This window comes from Talpa occidentalis, unplaced genomic scaffold, assembly GCF_014898055.3.
Source record: "Talpa occidentalis isolate TD23 unplaced genomic scaffold, MPIMG_talOcc4v2.1 talOcc4.5, whole genome shotgun sequence".
NCBI classification, from domain to species: Eukaryota; Metazoa; Chordata; class Mammalia; order Eulipotyphla; family Talpidae; genus Talpa; species Talpa occidentalis.
Window position 1 is genome coordinate 54057484 of NW_023604861.1, and position 7620 is coordinate 54065103.

The 7620-nt window shown below is 38.6% G+C and overlaps 1 pseudogene; it reads left to right on the forward strand.

Annotated features, from left to right (window-relative positions):
* Positions 1-6325: 6325 nt before the first annotated feature.
* LOC119258531 (ubiquitin-conjugating enzyme E2 E3-like) lies at positions 6326-6854 on the forward strand (annotated as a pseudogene).
* The last annotated feature ends 766 nt before the right edge of the window (positions 6855-7620 follow it).

The following is a 7620-nucleotide window of genomic DNA, read 5'->3' on the forward strand; positions in this document are numbered from 1 at the left end:
TGAAACACACCACTGAGGGGAGCAGCAGGCGAGACAGGAGAGATCTGCCGTGCCATGTGGGACCCTCACCTACTGGCTGGCCGGGATCGAACCAGCACTGCAGAGGCTGCGGACAGCTTCACAGCACTGTACTCAACCACCTGAGCCACCAGGGGAGGCCCTAAAATACTACTTTTCTTTGGAGCAAACTCTGAAAATAACTGAAAGCAAAAAACAAAACTAGAAAATCCTTTACCAATTCTCTTCAAACAATTCATCAACATTATATTGACTAAAAAAATCTGCAAAGCCACTATATGTATTTTTTTGCCATATTTCTCATTAAGATTGCTATTATTTTTTTTGGTGGACAGTGGACAGTTCAAGAATCATAAAATTCAGTCTGTGTTTTATATTAATTGTGATTGAACTCAGCCAAAATGAATGCCTTCCAAGTGAGGTATGTGCAGAACTCACATTAAATACTTAGACTCAATATCTTACTGGATACATCACTAGTGACCAATGGAAGCAAAGGCTCACTGTGTTTCCAAAGATTTACATCTTCAAGTTTAAAAGTTTTTCCAGTTACAGTCATCTAGATGTCTAAACTTCCTCAAGGAGATTTGTTGGAGGACTGTGACTACCAGTGTGCATTATCATGAACTTAGAATCACTAGGAGCAAAAGAAGACAAAGATCAAGGACAAACCTGATTCAAGATAGATGATTAAAGCATCTATATCCGCGTCTAAATTAGAGGAATAGTACTTCGGTCTAGAACAGAAGACTGAGCAATACGAGGTTGAGAATCTAGGAGGTTAGAAATATTATGGAAGTCAGATTAAGTTTTTATATGGAACAAATAAGTCTGAGGGTATTTCTATTGACTACCTACTGCATGGCTTTTTCTTGGATTGCTCTGGGGTGAGACCACAGGGAATTAATAAAACAAGTGCAACTGACCTTGCATTGATAGCTAGTTAGTCTAATTAAATTATCTAATTTGAATTTATTTTGGAATATCTGATTTAAAATTCTCCATTGTATGATTCTGATCGTCCTCATCTCTGCCACTATCTATATTTTAAGTTTAACGAAACTATTTATGTAGTTCTCAATGTTTTGAAAGTCTAATCTTCTGCCTGGCTTTTCTTCTCTGGTAAATCCTATTCAACCTTCCTTAACTGGCTTATGAAGTACTTCCTTTGAATTGAACATCCTAGGCTGGCTGGGGAAAAGTCCCATAAAATTTTATGTCAGCAGACCTTCATTTTTGGTGTTCATCAGAATCACGTGCAAAACACGAAAAATAGAGAATGCAGGCTCCCAGCCAGACTGAATAATGAGAGCCTCTGGATACAGGACAAAGAATGACATTGTAATAGGTGCTTAGGTGATTCTGATGTACATAAATGATTAAAGCTCTATCTCTGTGGCAATCATATTTATTGTATTTTTCTCACTATATCTGCCTCTGTCTCCATTGAGCATGTTTTGATCTTTGGATCACTGGGATCTAGTTCAAAGTTAGAAACATGGTGCACTCTATATGTATTTTTTAATTCAGTTATGAATTCTTTATTTAAGAATAATAAATGAATTAAAAAAATCATAAAGTGCATAAAAATGGCTACCACCTGGTTTGAGAATTGACTTATTCCTCTCTATTAAATATACACTTTTATTTTTGATATTCACAGATAGGCCATGTGAAAAGTGTGGCTCTTTCAGATTAAACTTCATTAATTACTAGCAGGTAAATAATTAAAACATAAAATATTGGTATTAGAAAATTTTGTTGAATATTACAAAATTTATTAATTTAATCAAAAGAGCATCAAAGAGCAGACAAGTCAGTCAATTACATCACCTTTTACATTAATTTCTGTCCCTAAGTGCCTCTGGATATTATGGGGTCTTTTTTAAACCCCATTACTTCAATCTCATCTTTTGTTTTTTATTTTCTTCCTATTTCTCCCCTACAGATTGGTTCATTTTTTTTTTTAAGATTTATTTATTTTTATATGGTAGCTGGGGTACAGGCTAAAGGTGCAGGAAGGTGAGAGCATTCACCAGAGGCAGAGCAGGTTGCAGAACAGGCAGACGACAGAAATACACTGCTGAGGGGAGCAGCGGGTGAGACAGGAGAGGTCTGCTGCGCCATGTGGGATTCTCGCAGGCTGGTCAGGGATGGAACCGGCACTGCAGAGGCTGCGGACAGCTTCACAGCGTGGCACTCAACCCGCTGCACACCAGGGAGGCCCTGGTTCATTTTCTTCCCTCTGTCATCTAGCTCTTTTTCTTTTAACTGGACTCTCATTTGTTGAGTGACAATTCACAACAAAACAGAGATTTTAATCAAATTTATTGAACTGTAATTTGCATAAAGTAAAATGTAATCACTTAAAGTGTACAGTTCAATGAGTTTTTTTTTTTTTAAGATTTATTTATTTATTTATACAAGCACTGGGTATATTCAGAAGCATGGGAGGGTGAGAGAATTCATTAGAGCCAGAGCGGGGAACAGAGCAGGCAGACTGATGAAACACTGCTGAGGGGAGCATCTGGCAGGGCGGGAGAGGTCTGAGTGCCATGTGGGACCCTTGCTGGCAGCCGGGGATCAAACCGGCGCTGCAGAGGCTGCGGACAGCTTTGCAGCCCAGCGCTCAACCGCTGCGCCACCAGGGGAGGCCCCAGTTCAATCAGTTTTGATAAATGTCTGTGCCTGCTTAAGCACTGCCACAATCTCTGTAGAGGACATTCCATGACCACCAGTTTCTTCATGCTCCTTTGCACATTCCTCTCTCCTACCTTCTCCCCCCTGGCAAAACTTAATCTGCTTTTTGAAACTGTCTTTTTGTTGTCATAGATTTGTTTTCTTTGCTAGAATTTTGTGTAAATGGAAACATACACTAAATCTATTTTATATGTCCTTATGCAACTCACTTTGTACAATAGTTTATAGATTCATTCATGTTGAGTGTTTCAGTAGTTCATTCCTTTTTGTTATTGATTAGTATTCCACTGTGTGCATATACAATTTGTTTATTTATTCACCTATTCATTATTGGCAAGTATAAAAAAAGGCACTCTGAACATTTATGTCTAAGTCTTTGTGTAGACATGTTTTGACTTTTCATAGGTAAGGGACTTGATATTCTGGGTTTATAACTGTATAGTATAACTTTGTAAGAAACTGTCAAACCATTTTCCAAAGTGAGTGTGCCCTTTTTAATTCTTATTAACAATGCATAAGAATTTCAGTTTTTCCCCATCCCTGTCAACGTTTGGTATACTCAGTCATTATAAACTTAGTGATTCTAGTAAGTGTGTAGTAATAGCTCATTGTGATTTATTCTACATTGTTTTTTTTTTTTTTTTGGTATTAAATGATGTTGAGCATCTTTTTCTGTGCTTATTGGTTTTGTCTACCCTCTTAAGTCATCCATTTCAATTTTTGGTCCATTCAAGATATGTTTAATTTACCAATCTTATTATGAGTTTTGTTCTTTCTGTATTAGCAATACATAATTTGCTTCTAATTAAAAAGTGCTATTTTTCTTTTTAACCAAGATAGACAAATCCCTGATTTAATTCAGCATTTCCTGTACTTTCATTTATATTGAAATCAAAGCCAAATGCAGCAGTTAACCAGATCAGAAACTGCTAAAACTACTTCTTTTCTTTTTAAAGATTTATTTTTATTTATACAAGAACTGGGTACAGTCAGAGGTACGGGAGGGTGAGAGAATTCACCAGAGACAGAGAGGGGAGCAGTACAGGCAGACAGACCGAAGTCACTGCTGAGGGGAGCAGGGGGCAAAGCAGGAGAGGTCTGCCGCGCCATGTGAGTATCTGCTTGGCCAGCCAGGAATCAAACCCGCGCTGCAGAGGCTGCAGACAGCTTCACAGTGCTGCACTCAACCCACTGAGCCACCAGGGAGGCCCTAAAACTACTTCTTGATAATTGTCTACTACTTTTGCAAAAGACCTGAATCTGTCATAGATATATTTTAGTAATATTATCAAGTGAAATACATGTGTCAATGAGTAGCTTATCAAAGCCAACACATCTAGATAGATAAGAATTTCTGCAGTAATATTGTCAGATGATGTAATAATATTGGTGCATGTGAGAACAAGTCATATAAGACTTGGGGTAAGCGTGATCTCTCTTAGTCCTTTCAGGGTGCAAACTTAACTGTGATGTCTCAACATATCATCAATATCTAGACACAGTGCATTCTTGGTATTCACAGCAATTATGTTCTGCAAAATTGCTGCAAATGCTGAATTTGCATAAATATTGAATTAGTTCCTGGGGAAATAACGTATCTCTGTAGTACATAGTCTTTAATCCTAAAAACAGCTCAGCCTGGTAGATTCTATTTCCTTTATTTTACAAAAGATAAAGTAAGGTTCAAAAGTATTAAGTGAGGGCCTCCCCGGTGGCGCAGCGGTTGAGCGCTGGGTTGCGAAGCTGCCTGCGGCCTCTGCGGCGCCGGTTCGATCCCCGGCTGCTCCCGGCCACCAGAGGAGGGTCCCACATGGTGCGCAGACCTCTCCTGCCGCCCGCTGCTCCCCTCAGCAGTGTACTTCGGTCCTTCTGCCTGCTCTGCTCCCCGCTCTGGCTCTGGTGAATTCTCTCACCCTCCCGCGCTTCTGACTGTACCCAGTGCATGTATAAACAAACAAACAAACAAATAAATAAATAAATAAAACATGCCTCTATAAAAAAAAAAAGTATTAAGTGACTTGCCTGAGGCTGCCCCACTAGAAGGTGCCAGAATTGGGGTTCGAATTTCATCTAAACGACCCTAGAGTTGGACTATGCTGCACTGCTCCTACTCTCTCCACCCTCTGGCCATTTCTGTATGTTTGACCTCGGCTGGGTAGAAGTTCTTTGGACAACTCATCTGTTTTGCTACACTGAGGTATCTATAAATTATCACAAGTGAGAAGAATATTGATTTAGAGTTATAAATAAATTTTAGAAAGTAGGTAAATTCACAATTATGGACTCTGCATAATAGGATTGAATGTATATATAAGAACATAAATGCATGCAATCACACACATAGAATTGTGCAGTTTTGGAGGGGAAGTATCTAGAGAGGGATGCTAGTATGGTACCAGACTATGGTCTTTGAACTTTTTTCACTTTTTCTTATATTGGATACTATTGAGATTCTTGGTCAGTTTTAAATCTCTGGTTTATGTCCTGGCTGTGTCTATATGGCTGATTGAGTCTTTGTGAGTCAAAATGAAACATTCCTTTGACTAAACATTCCTTTGACTAGACCTACAAAATCTGGGTCACATAAATGTCCAATTACTTACTTGTCTATAATATAGCCTCACATCTCAAATTAGATCAATGTTGGTAGATTTGAACAGTTATATTAATATATTTTGAATTACAAAGCACAGAAGAGTTTCACTAGATAATTTATCTTTGCTTTTCCCATTTCTTAATTTAAGGTCATCAAAGGTCTGTATAAGATTATTCCAGCTATTTCCATAGCTCAGTTTGAAGAATGAGGTAATGACATTTGGCAGGAACTGTAGAGCTATACTAACTTCATATAACTGCTAGCTTTCAGAATATTATTCCAGAAACTTGGACCTAAAAAGCTATTGGAAAAACTCAACAAATCACTAAATTGGAGCAGGTGAAAATTTCTCAAAGTGGAAAATCATGTCAGTATAAAAATCTATTGTCTTATGTCCCCTTCATCATTGCACCCCTCCCTTAAAACTTTTGGAAAAGAGAATTATTTTAGAGCTAGCTTTTTTCCACTAAGTTTTCATTCTTTCCAGGATATGCTGGTTAATTTATTTTCTAATAGGAATAACTTCATATTTTGGGCCATTACTTAATAGCATCGTTTTTATGACTAATTTTTTTCTATCATAATGCAATGTTTATTGGATTTTGAGTAAGAATTAATTTTATTTGTTAATAAATATACATATTTTAAATAAGATCGTAGGCCACAGTAGAAGGGATTTCTCTTGTTCCCTTTGCCTCTCTGGGACTCCTTTGCGTAGCTCAGATCCTGTACCCCTCACTTCTTTTCTGAGGGGTGCTGGCCAGCACCACCCTGCTTCATGGGGTCAGCACTGCACAGCTCCCTCAAACTTTCAGTGTTCCTCACTGTAGAGCCACCTGTGCTTCTTCTACTGGAGACACCCTTATCTTATCCTCTTCCCTCCCTCAGATGTCTCTATTTCCATAACGAAGGATTCTCTCTGTCTTTCTCCTTCTCCCACATCTGAGCAGCACAGAAAAGGATCAGGCAGGGAGCCAATTTTTTAAAGACATAACTTCACCAAGATATTCAATGGTAGGCAAGGATTCTTTTTGTGAGAGCCCCAGCACCAGCAATGGTAGTTGAGATGTGGACAGTGAGACCCAGATGCTGTAGAGCCTGAAGAACAAAATGGGAGAAAACTTTCAGCTACCCAGCAAAAGAAGAGCAACAAACTAGCAAAACTACTACTGAGTTATCCACTAGTGCTAAAAGAATTCAGAAAAAAACTTGCTGAAATAACCCTTGATCCTTTTCATAACTGCATTGCTAGGTCTAAGGAAGATAACATTGATGAATGGAGCTTGCTTATACTTGCTCTTCATAGTTCTATAGATGAAGATGGTGTGTTTTTTCTTGAACATCATATTTTCATCCAGTTCTTCATTTAAGCCACCAAAGATTACTTTCTGCACCAGAATTCACTGCAACATCAATAGTTAGGAAGTCGTTTGTCTGGACATCATTAACAAAATGTAAGAGTTCCCCTTTAATGATTTCAAGGGTTCTGCTGTCTCTTTGTTCTTTTTTGACAGACTGGAAACCTTCAGTATTTGAGTGATACAGAAGAGCATGACTTGATAGCCAAACAGTGTGACAAAGAAACATTCAGAGTAAAGGATTTTGGGTGCAGAGTAAAGGAGCAGCAGGCATCTTTTCTCTGCTGCAAATCTGTATTCCTTTGAGGATAAAGACTTCTGTGTATGCGTTGTGCTGATTTTGCTCTCTACTTTTGTCCTTTAGAGACTGGGTGACACCACCAAAGGGTAAATACTATTGTTGCAGGTATTTGGGGTCTAACTCTTCATGGTTCATAAGAAAGACAAGAGTTGGTGGGAAGAATCAGATTTAATAAGGAGCCAGCATCCTGAGGATATAGGGGACTATTGTCTTCCCCTAAATTGGGGGAAGTAGGTACTTACATGGGGGCAGCTTAAAGAAGGGAGAGGTTAAAGGTCTGTGTCAGCAGGATTTCAGAGAAATAGGCAGGGTTTGCAGAAACTGCATTCAGGCCCCCCTTTTATTCCAAGTTTGGTCTTGACCAGATCTGCTGTGGTGCTGGTAGGAGTGACTTTTATTATGGGATGAGGCTGTGGTTTAACCCTTGTCTGACTTCTACCTCCATCATGATTTCAGCTGTTTTCTGGTTTTATCTGCAAGAAAAAATAAAGAGAAGCAAAACAAGGACAAACAGAGCAAGACAAGGAACTTATGGTTACCAGGCTGGTGATACTATCAAGAGCAGAACTTTGTAGCTGTAGATTAGTTATGCTTCAAAAGTATGCAGGTCTTGCTTCTTTTAGGACATCAAATTATATTTAGTAATG